This window comes from Crotalus tigris, unplaced genomic scaffold, assembly GCF_016545835.1.
Source record: "Crotalus tigris isolate CLP2741 ecotype Arizona unplaced genomic scaffold, ASM1654583v1 scf7180000017871.4482833, whole genome shotgun sequence".
Lineage (NCBI taxonomy): Eukaryota > Metazoa > Chordata > Lepidosauria > Squamata > Viperidae > Crotalus > Crotalus tigris.
This window is the reverse complement of record NW_024096690.1, coordinates 518,570-536,372: the sequence shown is the minus strand read 5'-3', so window position 1 is coordinate 536,372 and position 17,803 is coordinate 518,570. Positions and strand designations below refer to the sequence as shown.

Below are 17,803 nucleotides of genomic sequence, written 5' to 3'. Positions count from 1 at the left end.
CAAAGCAAGAGGAGTCAACGGGAGTTCGGCTCTGACCCACGTGCTTCTGCGCTGCCACCCTTCCTTTCCTTTCCCTACCTGCGCCTCATTCCCTCTGCTTTGCCGCTTGGGCGTCTTTCACCTAGTGACACGGTTCCTTTTTTCTCAGGAGGCCGAAGGGAGGGGACGTTAGAAAGAACAAGCCGTTCTCACGTGTAACTCCGCGTGGTGAGACGGATCTGTGGGTCTTGAGCTACATCAAAAGAACAGAGAAGCGGGCTTGCGAGTTTCTGTCCCTCTTCCAACCGCGCGGAGCAGGAAGATGGCTGACTTAGACATTTCCTTGAATTTTGGACTTCTTCCCTGGGTCAGAAAGGAAATTTCAATGCTTTCAGCTTCTTGAGTAACTGTACTGTAGCATTATGGTAAATATGGAGATTCTCAGTCATCCAGGTCGTGGTTGTCCCAAAGGTGCTTTTCTAAAAGGCAACTGGACTTACTTGAGGGGTTTTCCTTGAAAAGGTTCGCTTCTCATTCAAGAAGCTTCAGTTCTGTTCTTCAAAACTGAAGAAGCTTCTTGGCTGAAAAGCAAAACATTTTCAGGGGGAAAAAAACAAGCCTTTTGGAAAAGCACCTTTGGGACTAGCTTTATGGTAATTATCACTTGGTTTCAGACAGAGCTTTCTATTCTAAAGTAGTTGTTACTTTATCGGACCACACTTATGTTTCTATAAAGTTTTCACCTATAGCAAAAGGCAGGAATAATCACCTGTCTTGACTTTGACCCTTAGGATACATATGATATCTCTTCATCATCAAACCTAACACATTTGTTATCATACAGGCTTTCATGGATATGGTCCGGAGCTAAACAAATTAAGTTAGAAATATCCAGAATATTTTGCGTCTCCAAAAGCCTTATATGGTTAAGTCACATTTAGATGAAAAATCTTCCTTGTCATAAATAATAAGTAACATACAGCATTAAGCTTAAGACAGAAAACCTTTATTGTATAACACACAAGAGCTAGACAATCACTTGTCTGAGATGGTATAGGTTCTCCTGCTTGACCAGGGGGCTGGACTAGAAGACCTCCAACGTCCCTTCCAGCTCCTATTCTATTCTGTTCTGTTCTATTCAGTTTGAAATATTTTGCAGCTTTTTATTAATGCTACATTAGCTTTGAAGTAAAATTTTCTTTAACATTGAATTTTAGAAAAGATGGCTAATATTATGCAAACTTCTTTTTATCTTTCAAAGTTTAAATTTAACATAAGAGTTAATAATCTCTAGTCAATATGGTATAAACACCATTGTACCTAAATAATATAAAATATTACTTCTGTTTTATAATATAAGAAAACAATTTAAGAAAGAAACATTGTTTAAGGGTACTTACTGATCCCCACCATCTCTTATTAAACAATATACCAATAGAATAAATATTGGATATTGGATAAGCATCAAAAATCATGTTAATGTTAACATATAATTAAATTATTAAGCTTGCATTATGCCATTCCCATTTGTATCTAATTCTGTACTTTGTGTTAGTAATGTTGGAAATGTTAGTAATAGACATTTTTTGCAACCAAAAAACTGAACCAATTGAACCAATATCTTTACTTGTTCATAAATGATCTTGGTTTAGGGAAATGCAGTGAGCTGACCAAATAAGCAGATAAGTATTTTACAAGGTAGTAAAAAAATGAAAGATTTCTTTCAGTTGAGTCAATGGTCAAACAAAGGGCAAATATTGATTACATATAATCTATATTTAAGATTTAGAACATTCCCTGCTTAACTTCGTATGTACAGTGAGCTCTCTGAAATTAATGGAGAAAAAGATATTGGGATCATAATGGAGAGCATAGTGAAGATGTTAACACAGTATGCACCAAGGCAAATCTCACGTTAGAGATAATTAAGAAAGAGATTAAAAAATAAAACTGCAAAGATTAAAAAATGTCCTTTTACAAATGTAAGGATGTTGGCACCTGAAATTCCTGTACAGTTATGCTTGCCATGTTGGGTATGAAAAGGCGTGTAACACAACAGAACTAGAAAAAGTGTAAATGAGGTCACGTGCACTTAAACTCTTTATGCAGAAAGGACTATTGTGGGCTGAAATAGGGAAAAGATAACTAAGACGGAACACGATTGAGGTGAATAAAGTCACACTTGGTATGGAGAAAGTGGACAGGGAGAAGTTCTCTCAGAATTCTGGTCACCAGATCATCTAGTGACAGCAATGAAGAAAGATATATGAAAGAAAATACTTCTTGTGATATATAACTGTAGAATTCATTACTACAAAATTATAATCACTTCATGGAGATTAAGTATTTCAAAGCTGTTCCTTTTTAAGACTTAGACTTAGGGTTTAGAACTGCCTGCCTTAAATACCAGCTGAAAAGAAATGTTGATAGCAAGAGGTATTTCTCTATCTTGTTAGCACTTCGGAGACATTGAGTTGGCTATTGTGTTTGGTTAAAGTGTGCTTGGTTAAAGAACAACCCAGATGGGTTGTTCTTAATGAACTTTTTGTGTGTGGATTGCAAAATACCATTTTTAGAACATTAAATAAATGTCATTCTTTCAATCCAATTAAGTACTTTGTCATCTCTCTGTCATAGTATCATTGCAGAATGACTTTGCTGACAAGAAAGATTTGCAGTAGAAATTCAATGATGCAATTTGTTATCTTCACTAATTAATTATTCACATATCTATTGTATTATTAGCAATGTTCCTTGCAAGTAAAACTTTTATGGACATTCTCCATTGCCATGCAGTACTTCCTCAGATCAGGCTCAATTAGAAGGCTAAATCCAACAGGTTTGCCTTGTTGTCTTCCTCACTAGCCCTGGATTTACTCCGTACAAGTATTAGGGACAATGCTTATGGATGGATGTTTTACTCATTAGAGCAAATCAACTAACCACTGAATCTTAGTTTGTACTTGCAAATTGTTAGAATAGCTAGACTGACTAGCTTAACTAGCTTAACAGAGTAGTGATCGGAGGCTAAGCAAATTTGTGCTGCCTCACAGAACGAAGGAATTAATATTAAGCTTTGTCTGGATATGCATTTGTTTCTAGATTTATTCTGGATTCAGCTGAATAGTATGCAGATCCCTTGCACCAATTATTTTGCAATGTTTCTTGTTTGATTTATGCTTGTGGAGGGATCTGAATAAAGATAAACTGATCAAAGCTTTCATTCTTTTAAGTTTATCAGTTACTGATTAATATTTGAAGAGTCCAACTGAAACATACCTAACTAGTATCTTAATTTTTCTGAAAAAAATCCTGACTCCACTCTTGCTATTAGCATAGCCTTCCTTTTAAAACTCGAAGTTACTTGTGTGCCCTTAATGGCAGAATATTTCTAAATTTATATAAGGTATCTTATTCTTAGAAGTTACTTTGTTTGCATAAGAAAATTGGTATTTAATTATAATTTGCTTCATAACAAAATGTTAGTTATGTGGTTAACATAGCTACATTTCTAGAGATTGTCTATTACTATTTTCCCAGCTATGTCCCTGGTAACAAGATAGGAACCAGGATGGTTTTTCTTGCCATTTGCCACAATCCTAAAATTCTGGAGAACAACAGGGTGATTGTCAGATTTGGTCCCTTTCCTTAAACATAGTGGTGAGGTCTGTGGGTTTTATATCTTTTAATATTGATCTCTGTGTGAGATGGGTGGTCTCTAAATATGAAAGATACATTAAAATCTGAAGTTTTTAAACTTTTTAGCAATTGATCATTAGAATGTGAATATGCTGAATTTGGTTGTCTTCCTCTTTTAAGAGAGGAAAAATCATATTACTAATATAATTGACCAATCTTTGAGTCTTTCTGACCAAGCAAAAATACATACAAAAATATATAAAAATGCATTCATAGAATATTCCATTTGTATATATAACATTTTACTAAATAGTAAAAGGTAAACTTGCAATATTAAGGAATATAAAGGCAGGGCTGGTTTAAAGAATTGAGAGGTTCAGTACAACATCAGGTTAAGAATCCTCTTTATCTGTGCTTTACATTAACATTGCTGATTGATTCTGTAACAATAAATGTTAAAAGGTCAAAAGGGTCAAAACTGACTTAACAATTGTCTTGCTTATCAATAGCAATTTTGGACTCAATTGTAGTTATTAGTTGAGGACATCCTGTATCTAATTATACTGTTTATTCATAGCAGCTGAAATTCCTGAAAATAAATCTTTCTAACCCAAATAATAACTCTGAACAAAAATCATCATTGATTGATGTATTATTAATTCAATACCAAACATATTTACTTTACGTGGAGCTGTGGTGATGCAGTGGTTAGAATGCAGTACTGCAGGCTAACTCATTGCTCATTCCAGGAGTTTGATTGTGAGCGGCTTAAGGTTGATTCAGCCTTCTATCTTTCTGAAGTTGGTAAATTGAGGACTCAGATTATTGGGAACAATAATCTTTAAACACTCTTTAAACCACTTAGAGAAGACTGTAAAGCACTATGAAGCGGTATAGTGCTATTGCTATGTTTAGCCGAACTATTAATGTGTGTTAAATAATTATATTTGTTCAAACTGATCCATTGAGAATTAGAATTGTAACACACTAAACTCCTGCTAACTTTGTTGAGTTTGATTTTAAAAATTTAACAAAGATTTTAAAGGTGTGCTATAAATAAGTACACCTTTATAAATAGGTGTGCACACGACTTCTAAAAAAAAACAAGTTACCAGAAATCAGATTTGACAAAAAAAAAAATATATATATATCACTTATTCATTGGTAAAAATAATCTGGCATTACAGCTCAAATTTAGTAAAATTAGTAAGTAATATCAAGGTAAAGTAACATATTTTACTAAGGCAATCATGTCACTAATATATTTACAAATGATATATGTATTTTTAGTTGTGTTCAAAATTCACTGATTTGGTGTTCTCCAGATGATGTGGATCACACATTCCAGAAGAAAAATAGAAAATTCTCATATATTCTCATAAAATCTAGGACAGACAGTAATTCAGTTTTGTAAGTCCCTATTTTTTAAAAAAATCCAAATGAAGATCTATTGCCAATTGAATTAAATAAAAAGTCATGCAGTGACAGGTTTAGAAGTTATTTGTCTTGTCAACTGATACTTGTTCTTCATTGTTATATAATGTAAAACAGTTCAGAAAAAAATTGCTTTATCAGCAAGATCTGCACACCATAGTCCATTTCATTCCCTTTTGGTTGGCAGTCTGGAAATTTATCACTAATTTCAAGTATAAACATGGCTATCAACAGTGATATAACCGTTTACATTTCATTGCATGTTGTTGCCTGTGCTTGAAAATGTAAGTGAAGCATATGAAACAGATGGACATGGTTACAATTGCATTAGATCAAAATGTACTTTGTTTTTAAATTATAGTATGTGTGAACTCAGCCATTACATTTTGCAAGTCGTGGCTTGCAGGCATTGTAAAAATACTGATCAACATAAGTACTATTTTTCTTTTCTTTTTTTGTACATTTCTTTGATGTTTGAGGAGGGTTTTGTTCTTATGTACACAATAGACACTATTTCAGTTCTTATTTTCAAGTCAAGAAAATTATAAGACAACTCTCATAAAAACTGCTGTTTTCAGCAGTTTGAAATGGGAATATATTCTCGGATTCATGATTCTTGAGTACTTTTGTGGCTTGCTATAATGCTGATGCCCAACCGGTATATCAAGAATAGCAACTTAAACAAATGAGGTATAAAAGTTTATCTTACAATAGCTAGTTATTTGAATTATTTTGAACCTGATTATATGCTGAATAAAATTGATCCCCTGTATACTACAAAGTTGCTATCAAATTTTAAGTTATGTTGAATCCTTAACTGACAATGATCAGACAGAAGGATTTCTGCAATTGATTCATTAAGTCTATATATTTTCTAATGATTGGGCATGTCCCTCATGCTATTCAGCTCTTCATTAAAAATACTTTGATTTTATTAATATATTATCAGACATTAAGCACGATTAAAATTATATGATTCATTAGAAATATTTAATGAAAGCTTTGGCAACTTATACATGTCAGCATAGCAGCTTTGGCCTGTACAGCTTTCTGCATAAAAGGAAAATGAATATTTTAATGATAAAGAATGCAGTATAGAAAAAGATTGTATTTTAAACACTGAATATGTCACAGTCATGCTAGGTGGACTATACAGTTGTTAAGTTATTCTGGATATATCTTTTTCTTCCATTGTGCTGCTTTTAATATCCTACCTTATTGTTAGTCTTGGATGTGAAACATTATTCCTCTACATTAAATATAAACTTCCTTAATTTTCAGACTTCCGGTTTCGATGGCTGACGAGATGAATGAAAGAAGCCAGGGCTCCAGCTTCTCAGCCCAAATTTGCTTTGCTCAGCGACCCTAAACAGTCAGAAAGTTACCCTGGAGGGGCAACGAAGAAGGAGGGATACTTCAGGAATCCGGACCAAATGGCGGTCGGTCTGAGCGGACTGAAGAAACCTTCTGAAAGGACAGAGGAAAGGCTGCTGGGTGAGCCCAGGCAGCCCAAGTCTTCGCCAGCCAGAAGGAAAGCGAGGAGCTGCGGCACTCCACCAAATAGCTGATTGTCAACAGCGTGCTGAAGCTGGGTGAGCCAGTGCTTTTTCCTTTTCCTTTTGGATTAAAAAACGTTGAGCCCCTGATTGGGAAGAGCTAAAAAGTAAAGACCTCAGAAGAATTGAAGCTAAAGGTGGCGAGCAATTACAAAAGGGGAAGATATTTAAGGAATACAAAAAAAAAAATTCTAAAAATTGAACTCAGATTGATTCAAAGAAGGACTACTTAATCTACAAGAGGTGGAAAAATTTTCTAGATATAATCTTAAGGGTAAACAACCTATAAAGAACTTTAAAAGAAAAACTTTCTAAAAATTTTCTAAAATCAGACATTGATAAAATAATGTATGAGGACATTTAGTGGTGAAAGAAAAAATTACAGTATTGTTAAATACTAAAAAAAAATCTGGAAATAATTGACCTTGGGATAACACCTGGTGTAAATAAAGTGCCTTGGTGTGAGTCTACAATGGAAAAGACTTTTCATAACTATATTTGTTGATTCTGGATATAACTAAAACAGGAATTATTTGGAGACAATGAATGCTTTACATCTGAGACCTGACTGGAGGAGTTGGATTTGCGCTAATGTAGTTGGCTTGTTCTTTTGGATTGGATTTTAGCCTAAGATTGTTGACTTTTTCTTTCTTTTTGCCTGCTCTATTTTGTTTTTTTCCTTGAGATACTGGATTTAGCTTAAAGTAGTTGGCTCCTTTTTACATTTTGGATTTTACCCTAAGACTGTTGGCTGAAAAATGAGTACATCAAACATCACCAGACTTATGAAGAAGACTTTCTTCACATCCTTTTTTGGAATACCTAGCCTAACAACTCAGGGATCTATTGAAACAATGTTGCAGTGAGAAAATAAGCACTGCCCAACATGAAATGCAGACTACATTAAAATTGATACAAGAATCAATGCAAAAAAAAATCATGAAGATACAAAAAGCAATTTTGATAAATTAAGTGAAGAAATTTTGAATATAAAGGCACAATTTGAAGTTCATCATCAAATGATTGCCAAAAATGAACAAAGAATTCAGAAAATGGGAAACAAATCAGATGATATTGATAAAAAATGGAAATACTATTACAAGAAAATGAGAAATTAGAACAAGCAAATCAAAATCTAGAAGGAGCGGTGGCGATCTTAGAAATGGAGAAGGCAGAACACTATTTGAGATTTCAAAATATCCCTGAAGACAGAGAAGAAAATATAGCAGTTGTGATCATTGAGCTTCTGGCAGAGGCTTTGAAAGCAGACAGAGCAGAGATGCAAAGAGATAGATGAAATATTTCGAAGGAATTCAAACTATGCAAGGAAATATAAATTATCTAGAGAAGTACATGTGAAATTCATAAAGAAAACAACAAGATATGAAGTATTGAGAAAAGTGAGAAATGAGCCATTACAATACAAAAATAAAGAAATTGTGGTCTTAAAGCAGATACCTAAGAGATTAAGAGATACTCGAAGACATTACTATTTTTTAACTACAAAGCTGATTGCAAAAGGCATAAATTTTAGATGGATAATGCCAGAAGGGATTTTAATTAATTGGAATAATACAAGATATCGACTGGATTCAATCTGGAAAGCAGAAGACTTTGAAGTAAGAAACTGAGCAGTCTTAGATGGAGTGCAACATCAGCAAGAGGAGAGTAAGGAACAGAAACAAATGGAAGAGACAATTGAAGAAGTAACTACACAAACAGGAGAACAAAAGAGAAATTTGAACAAGAAAGTGAAGGAACTGCCAGAGAACAGAGGACCACGAGATCGACTAGACCTAAATATAAATAATGGAAATGGAGAAAGAAAACAGAATTTTTTCAGTGAATATAAATGGACTAAATTCCCCATCAAAAAGAACAAAATTTTCAGGAAATTACAGAAATTAAATATAGATATAATTTGTTTGCAAGAGACACATATAAAAAAACAACAACATAAACTGTTGGAATACCCCAAAATTGGGAAACTTTATTATGCATCAGAAAAAAAGAGATGTTGCTGTATATATTAAAGAGACAATAGATTGTAAAATGGTTTACTCAGATGAAGAAGGAAGAATTGTGATGGTAGAAATATATCTACATCAAAACCAAACATTGTTAGTAGTAATATATGTATCAAATAATAACCAGGAAGAATTTTACCAAAGCCTCCATAGAAAAATAATAGAAATGGAGTACCAAAATATTTGTTTAGTAGGAGACTTTAATGCAATAGTAGATGGGACAATTGACTATAAAAGCAGTAAAACAGGGAAAACTGGAAGAAAAACCAGGAAGATGGTTAGCTTATAAACTTAAAAAACAGAAGAAGAAAATGATATACAACTTAGTACAGTGGTGGCGAACCTATGGCATGGGTGCCAGAGGTGGCACTCAGAGCCCTGGGTTTCATAAAACCTTTTCGCTTTAGGCCTCCGTTGCCGTGTACAAAAAAAATGGTTCAATCAATCAATTTCAACTTCTCATGGGAAAAAAAAATCTTGCAAAGTTGGAATTGATTGAACTTTTTAGTCCCACCCAGTCTGCTGTTACCATTGCAGACACACCCACCCAATGGGCCATACCCACCCAATTGGCCACATCCACCCGGCATCCGATGATGCATAAGTGGGTTTTGGGTTGCAGTTTCGGCACTCGGTCTCTAAAAGGTTCGCCATCACTGACTTAGTAGATAAAAAAGGCTGTCTACAATTAAAAAATAAAGAAATAAAGATAATTAAGAAATATTACAAGAAACTGTAGGACATGGAAGAAATTCCAAGAGAGAGAATGATCCAATATCTAGAAGAAAATAATCTTTCAAAAATTCCAGAAACATTTAAGACTATGTTACTGGAAAAAATCACAATGCTGGAAATAACAGAGGCCATAAGAAGGCAATTTTAAAAAAAAAAACACTGGGTCCAAATGGATTACTGGCGGAGTTATATAAAACCCTACAAGATACATTAAGTGAACTGTTGAAATACGTTTATAATGGACTTTTGTTGGAGGCTAAACTCCCAGCCACATGGATGGAAGCAAATATTACTTTAATGCCAAAAGCAGGTTCAGATTTGACACCGATTAAAAATTACAGACTGATATCGCTGCTGAATGTGGACTATAAAATTTTTACTTCAATAATGGCAGAGAGACTAAAAAAAACACCTAACTGAATTTATACATCCAGACCAAAATGGTTTTCTATCAAAGAGACAGATTAAAAACAATTTAAGAGTGATAATGGCCATATTAGAATAATATGAACTACATCCAGAGAAACAACTGGCACTAATATTCCTAGATGCTCAAAAGGCATTTGATAACGTTTCCTGGCAATTTGTGACTCAACAATTACAAATAATGGACTTTGGACAGAACTTTATAAATATGATAAAAAAATATACAACAAACAAACAGCAAAAGTGATCATGAATGGAAATTATACTGAGAACTTTGAGATATGAAAAGATATAAGGCAAGGATGTCCACTATCTCCATTGTTATTCATTTTCACTCTGGAAGTCTTAATAGAAATATCGGACAAGATACAGAAATTAAAGGACTGGAAATAAAAGGTGAAACATATAAACTACAAGCATTTGCTAATGATTTGGTATTTATCTTAGAAGAACCTTTGGAGATGATTCCTAAATTACTGGGAGAGGTAGAACAGTATGGAGAAATGGCAGGATTGAAAATAAACAGAGAAAAAACTAAGGTAATAGCAAAAAATCTTACAGATAAACAAAAAAAAAGTCAGAAAAAACAGTGTTACAGATAGTTAAAAAGGTTAAATATTTGTGTCTACGTTTAACAGCAAGATGTTCAACAATAAAAGAAGATAATTACACAAAATTATTGAATTAAATAAAACTGGATTTGGAAAAATGGAAAAATTTGCAATTGTCAATACTAGGAGGAATTGCTATAGAGAAAATGAATGTATTGCCGAAAATCTTATTTTTATTTCAAACAATACCCATAAAACTTGAGAAAATTTGTTTTCAAGATTAAAATTCATTAATTTTGAAATTCGTTTGGGAAGGAAAGAAAACTAGAATTAAGATGAAAACATTACAAGATGCTAAGAAAAATAGAGGATTTGGTTTACCGGAGTGGGTTTTGTACTATCAAGCATCTGTATTAACGTGGGTAAAAGAACGGATAACTCTTAGAAATAAAAGGTTGTTATATCTGGAGAGGCATGATTTATAATTGGGGTGGCATGCATTTTTATGGTACGGGAAAAATAAAATTCATAAATATTTCCAAAACCATTATATAAGAAATGCATTGTTAACAGTATGGGGAAAAATAAAAAGTAAAATATATTTGAAAATTCCAGGGTGATTGTCAACTATGGAAGCATTTGTACAACCAAATTTGGTGGACTTTGAAAAAATCTGGACATATAGAGATATTCTAAATTCTGAAGGGAATCTAAACTCTAAACAAAAAATAGAAAATCAGGGTATCAACTTGTCGTGGTGGGCACATTTATATATGCAAACTAAATATGAAAAAGATGTTAAACTCTATGGATTTTATAAAGAACAAATGGCATTTGATAAGACTTTGTTAACTTCAGATGAGAAATTAAGAAAATGTATATTTTTTATTAACTTTGGAAATGAAAAGCAAACAAGTTAAAGAAACAATGATAAGATGGGCAAAAATTTTTGGATATAATATAGAATTAGTAAAATGGCAAAATTTATGGGAAAAAAATTACCGTATATGCCGGCGTATTAGGCGACCCGCGTATAAGATGACCCCCGTCTTTATAGCTGGGCCGCATTCCTAGAACGTCGTCTTATACGCCGGAAACTACCAGACGACTCGGCGTATAAGACGACCCCCGTCTTTGGCGCCGATTTCAGCGCTCGCGGAAGTCGTCTTATACGCCGGCATTTACGGTATAACCTGACAATGTCAACTTCTTATAAAGAAAATTTATATAAAATATTTTATAGATGGCACCTGCCACCAGCAAGATTAGCCAAAATGTTTAAAAATATGTCAGATAGATGTTGGAAATATAAACATATTATCATGTTTGGTGGACATGTGATAAAGTAAAGAATTATTGGAAAAAGATACATATTTGGTTAGAAAAGATATTGAAAGAACATGTAGATTTTAAACCTGAACTTTTTTTATTAGGTATAATGCCAGAAAAGACTAACAAACAAAGCCTATATTTGTTTTTACGCATTACAACAGCGGCAATAATAATATTTGCGCAATATTGGAAAAATGAAGGAATACCACCAGATGAAGAAATAATTAAAAAAATACTAAAATGCACAGAGATGGACACATTGACTATGAGACTGAAAGAAACAGAGGAAACAGAATATTATCATACTTGGGACTTATTTTATCGATGATTAGAAGAAAGAAGAAAGGATTAGGAATTAAATATGTATTAGCGTATTTAAACTTAGACAGCACGGTTGAAAAATTATTATTGTATGTATGGAAAAAAATAATAAAATCTTATAGAAAGATAAACTTCCTTAGTTTTCAAGCAATGGAAATGATTTGTTTTATAAATTGGTGAAACTTAATTGTTTTGCTGCATTTTCATAAAATAATACAATCTGTAATAGAGATTTTACTATCTATAACAGAGACCAAGTACCCAAACTGCAATCCAAAACCCATTTATTTATTGCTGGGTGCTGGATGGGTGTGGCCGACTGGGTGGGCATGGCCTCGGTGGTCACAGCTGATGGGGTGGGCGTGGCCACCTCAATGATGCTTGTGGGGAGGGACGTTTGTGGGGGTCGGGCAGGGTTGGGGGAGATCCAGGGGTCTCTGACTGGTGGGGCGGACCGGAGTGGACCAGAGGCTCATCCTGTGGGGTGAGGCAAGGCGAAGCAGGGCAGGTGTGCCAATTGCCATGGGGCAATGCAGGGTAAGGCAGGGGTTGGAACAGCTGCTGCCTGATATCATCAGCCCCCCCACACAGAGGCCAGCGAGCGCATGGGGGCCGCCAGTGTCCGTCAGCAGCCACAGCCTTCTGCATCATCAGCGTGAGTGGAGACAGCCCCGGGACTGCCGGGAAGGAGCCCTCACCTGGTGCAAGCCCTGTCTACAGGGTGGCTCTGACGGGGGGGCAGCTGCTGCTCTGAATCCCTTGACTGGCCAAGCACACAGAGAAGCAGGAGGCGGTGATCCCTACATCGCCAAGCCTGGCCAGCCACAGATCTGGAAGCAAAGCTGTGGTGACCATCCTTGCGCTGGTGGGGGCAGTGGTGGGGGAAGGTGAGCTGTGGCACACACCCTCCCCTCCCTGCCCAGAGGTACACGTGGGACAATGTGCGGCAGGAGCAGCAAAGGGTGCCTGCATGCCAGATCCTGCCTTCCCCCACCACCGCCGCCAGCGCGAGGACGGTTGGCAGAGCTTTGCTTCCGGATCTGCTGCCTGACACTGTCAGCCCCCCAACACAGAGGCCAGCGAGCGCATGGGGGCCAACGGTGTCTGTCAGCAGCCACAGCATGCTGGCTGTCCTGCATAATGGTGGACTGGCCACAGAACCCCATTGGTGCGGGAGGAAATCACTCTGAGATAGCCGGAAGGAATAGCCGGCCTGGGCACATCCACCCGACGGATCTGATGGGGTGGCTTCTGCTGCTGCTCTGACCGGTCAGCCCTGCAGGGAAGCAGAAGGGGCAGCTGATGCATGAAGCCGCTGCCTTGTCAGGCTGCTAGTGAGCAGTCGAGGCGACTCCAGACCCCCGGCTGCCCCTCCACCTCCTGCTTCCACATTGTCCCACTGCACCTCCGGGCAGGGAGGGGAGGGCGTGTGCCACAGCTCACCTTCCCCCGCCACTGCCTCCATCAGCACAAGGATGGTCGGCACAGCTTTGCTTCCAGATTTGCGGCTGGCCGGGCTTGTCGATGCAGGGATCACCGGCGCTGCCTCCTGCTTCTCTGTGTGGTTAGCCAGCCAAGGGGCTCAGAGCAGCAGCCGCCACCCCCATCAGAGCCACCCTGTAGACAGGACTCGCATCAGGTGAGGGCTCCTTCCCGGCCGTCCCGGGGCTGTCTCCGCTCATGCTGATGGAGCTGCACTGCAGAAGGGAGATGGCAGCTCTGATTTCACTCACTCTCCCGCCAAAACTGCTCCTTTTAGGTTCCCTCACCCGCCCAGCTCTTGCAGCTATTCCCGGACTGCGCATGCATGGAGAGGGGGAGAGGGAGGAGCCCAGCAATGGCGTGCGTGCCCACAGGGACAGCTCTGCATGCCTTCTGTGGCACGCGTGCCATAGGTTTGCCACCACTGATCTATAAAGACCCTATCAATTTAGTATAGAAAGATAATTTCCCAACATCAGCTTATGTTAACATAGTGGAATCTAGCATGAAATTAGTAAATTCTAGAAGCTATAAGTTCTTGTGGTTATAGCTGTCAGACTAAGATGTATTTTTGTATGTTATAAACTATATAAATGTTGTAATCCTGAAAATATAATTGAAGCTAGAGTACATAATTTTGTAGTGCGAAATCCTAATTTTCATTCAAGCTTTGCTACAAGAATTCTAATAAATCAAAACCTAAATTGTAAGTTTGCTTAGGAAAAAGAAAACCTTAGAAGGAATAGCTTTGTAGAAAAGTGTAATGTTTGATTAATCTAGAATATTTGTGCAGCTTTATGCTTTAATGTATAAATTACCTATCTCAGCATGTATAAAGGCAGAACTTTATAAGAAAACATGTGTAGCCTGATCCCAAGGTATTTGCTCAATTCCTTTTTAATGAGATTTGTTTTCTGCTATGTAACCAAGTAATTTGCTGCTTTTGTGTGTGTTGGGGCAGCTGGAAAGTATAGGATGGTCTGTACAAACTATGCTCTTTAGGTATTATTTTCTAACTGTTCATTTTGTTCTCCATGCAAATGGATGGGACAGCTCAGCCCTTTCTCATTTGTCAATAAGTTAAATACAATATAGTTTTTAGATTTTTGTTTGGAATTAGGTGTACTATTTTGGAAAAAATAATGGGAGTTATATGAGATGTAATTTAGAGAAAGCACCTACATAATAATCTATTTAACTAAAACCTTGTATTTAAATACAGGTAGTTCTCGACTCACGTTCATTTAATGATGAAAATTACAATGGCCCCGAAAAAAGTGAGTTATGACCATTTTTCACGCTTAGCAGCATCCCCATGGTCATGTGATCAAAACTCAGAGTCTTGGCAACTGACTCATATTTATGACCGTATTAGTTCCCTGGATTATGAGATCACTTTTTGACAACGTAAGTCAATGGGGAAGTCAAATTCACTTAACAACTGTGTAACTTAACAGTTGCACTGATTCATTTAACAACTGTGGCAAGAAAGATTGTAAAATAAGATACAATTCAGTTAACAACAGAAATGTTGGGCTCAATTGTGGTTGTAAGTCAATGACTACCTGTATTTAAAGGGATTCACCATTTTGTGACTGCAACTATGACTAGATTATTAAAATTTTAGCATGAATTATTGGCTTAGGAGCAAGTAATCATTCAGTGATTTTAAACATGATGTGGTGCATTATGAAACCACTTTTGACTAACCATTTTTAATGTCTACTCACAAAATATATTGTGAACAAAGTATATCTAATGTTCCGCTTCCAGAAATTATCACAATTTATATAAATTATTACAAAATAGAGCCGAACCTCTAATGAAATAAATTTATATCAATCTTCATTAAACCACTTTTGGAATAATTTAATTCCAAAATTTGCTATTTGTTTACACGGCAAAGCATTTTTTTCCAATTTTTGTGCAGATTTTATTTTCAACTTTTTTCAAAATTTACAATCAAAATTATTAATTACAAGCGAGTTTCTGTTGCATATTCAATGTTTATGGATGAGAAGCTGTAGTGAGAACGCTTTGATTCAGACATGTCAAACACAAGGCCCGCGGGCCAGATGTGGCCTGGGGAGGGCCCAGATTTGGCCCCCCGGGGCTGTCTCAGAAATGGCAAGAGACCGGTCCCCGCTGCCCTAGCCCACCGCTGCCCCAGCTGGTTACCTTGGAGCATGTGCAGGAAACAGCCAGCACTCTGTGCAGCAGCAGCAGTTCATTTGCTTTAGCCCGCCCCTCCCTCCCAGCTTAACCCCGTCAGGCCCGGTCAGGAGTGTAAGAGGAAGAAGCCGAGGTATTACAAAAAAGCTTCCCCCATTCTTCCACTCCTTCTCTCTCTTTTTTTTAACTTCCTCCTACTCATTCAGGTGTAGCTGAGGAAAAGGATGAGGAGAAAACAGAAAGGGTGTGTGTGTGTGTGTGTAAGAGAGACAGAGACAGAGAGAGAGAGCCGGGAGGGGAGGAGGAAGCTGAGGTTTTACAAAAAAGGAGAGCTTCCACCTTTCTCTCCCTCCTTTTTTATTAACCTGTGTTGTGTGGCATTTGTGTGTGTGTGAGAGAGATTGAGCCAGCAAACTTACAAAAAGGGGATCTCTCTCTCTTTCTCATACACATACATTTGTTTCTTCTGCCTAATTTATTAAATCAATGATGCTTTACAATAGCTGTCTTTGAGAGTTTTCAACATCAACATCTAATTTGAAATTAAAAGTTTCTGAGAAATCCAGGGTGGTTTACAAGAAAACTCTCAAAGACAGCTATTGTAAAGCATCACTAGCACTACTTAAAACAGTGGTTCTCAACCTTTTTAATGCCGCGATCCCTCAACCGGTCGTAAGTCGAGGACTACTCAACTGGTGCAGCACCGTTTGCAGAATGGGACTTTTGGCGGGCTCAGCAGGGCAGAGACAGCCTGGACAATTCCTATTGGCTTTTGAAAGCCAATAGAATTAGACTCTGTTCAAGAGAGTTTATTCTATTGGCTTTCAAAAGCCAATAGACAAGGGAGTAGCACAGCTAAGGAAAAGGGGAAAAAATGTGGACTGCATTGTTTGGCGACCCCCGTGAAATGGTCCAAATGGGGTCCCAACCCATAGGTTGACAACCACTGCTTAAAACAATATTAAAAGTATGTATTTTAAGAAAAATAGTAGTAGTAATTTACTTACTGCTGTTTGACCATAAAATGTGTTGTTTTACATATGCCAGGCTGAACAGTGTGTTTGGAGTTGCCCCTAAATGAGTGAGGGTTGCACTGTTCATATTTTCCTTGGGAGAAAGTTTTATAATGGGGGTGCCGTCTCTGAGAAGGCTTTGCTTGTGGCCACTGTTCTATAAACCAAACCAGGGGGACCATCTGGTCTAAATGGATGGTAAACATAGATGATTAGGGGCTGGAGGCTAAAACATACAACAAATGTTTGTGGGAATTGGGTATGTCTAGCTTAGTGAAAAGGACTAGGGGTGGTGACATGATAGCAGTGTTCCAGTATTTGATGGCCTGCCATAGAGAAGGGATCAACCTATTTTCCAAAGCATCAGAAGACAAATAATAGATGGAAACTAATCAAAAAGAAAACCAGCCTAGAACTAAGGACTGTGAAAACTAACCAGTGAAAAGGCTTGCCTTCAGAAGTTGTGGATGCTCCACCACTGGAGGCTTTTAGTAGATTGGATATTCTATTGACTGAAAGGTATACATCCCCTGCTTGAGCAGGAGCTTGGACTAAAGACCTCAAAGGTCTCTTCCAACTCTTATTTTTTGAGAGCAGTGCTGCCAACCTCTCCCCATCCTCGTCCCTTCCTGGGAACAGAGAAGGCGGGGAGGAAGGAGGGGAGGGAAACAGGAAAAAAGTAAGGGAAGGGAGATGGGAATGAAAAGGAGAGGCAGGGAAGGAAGGAAAGAAAGAGAAGGGAGAAAGGGAGGGGGGTCTGAGGGAAGTCCTGCTTTAGCACTTGGCCACCAGCAGCCCTGTTGCCCTTTTGCCATTCCCTGGTGGTCTCCCATCCTATTGCTGAGAATACTTTGGTTACAAAGCCAGGTTTCCTCATATGGAGGAGTGGGCCTCCCTCTGACCCACACTTTGTCCTCCTGCACCCACCATGAGCAACCTGCCAAGGAGAGTGAGCATAGCAGCAGCAGCATTGAGGAGGTAAGTGCAGCTGGGCGCCCCTTCAGGGAAGTGTGGCTAAGCTAGGTAGGGCTGTGGGGTCTTGATGCCGTGGGAGCTCAAGGGCCTGGGCTGGGCACTTGACCTCTGCTGCCCAGGGCTCTGGGCAGTCTATGCCACTGTCCAGGGGCCCCGTGCAC

At 37.7% G+C, this 17,803-nt stretch overlaps 1 long non-coding RNA gene across 1 annotated transcript; it reads left to right on the top strand.

Moving 5' to 3' along the window:
* The first annotated feature begins 212 nt into the window (after positions 1-212).
* On the top strand, positions 213-6,822 carry LOC120308120. The gene is made up of 2 exons (XR_005556748.1): positions 213-346; positions 6,334-6,822. It is a non-coding gene; the product is annotated as an uncharacterized LOC120308120 (long non-coding RNA).
* The last annotated feature ends 10,981 nt before the right edge of the window (positions 6,823-17,803 follow it).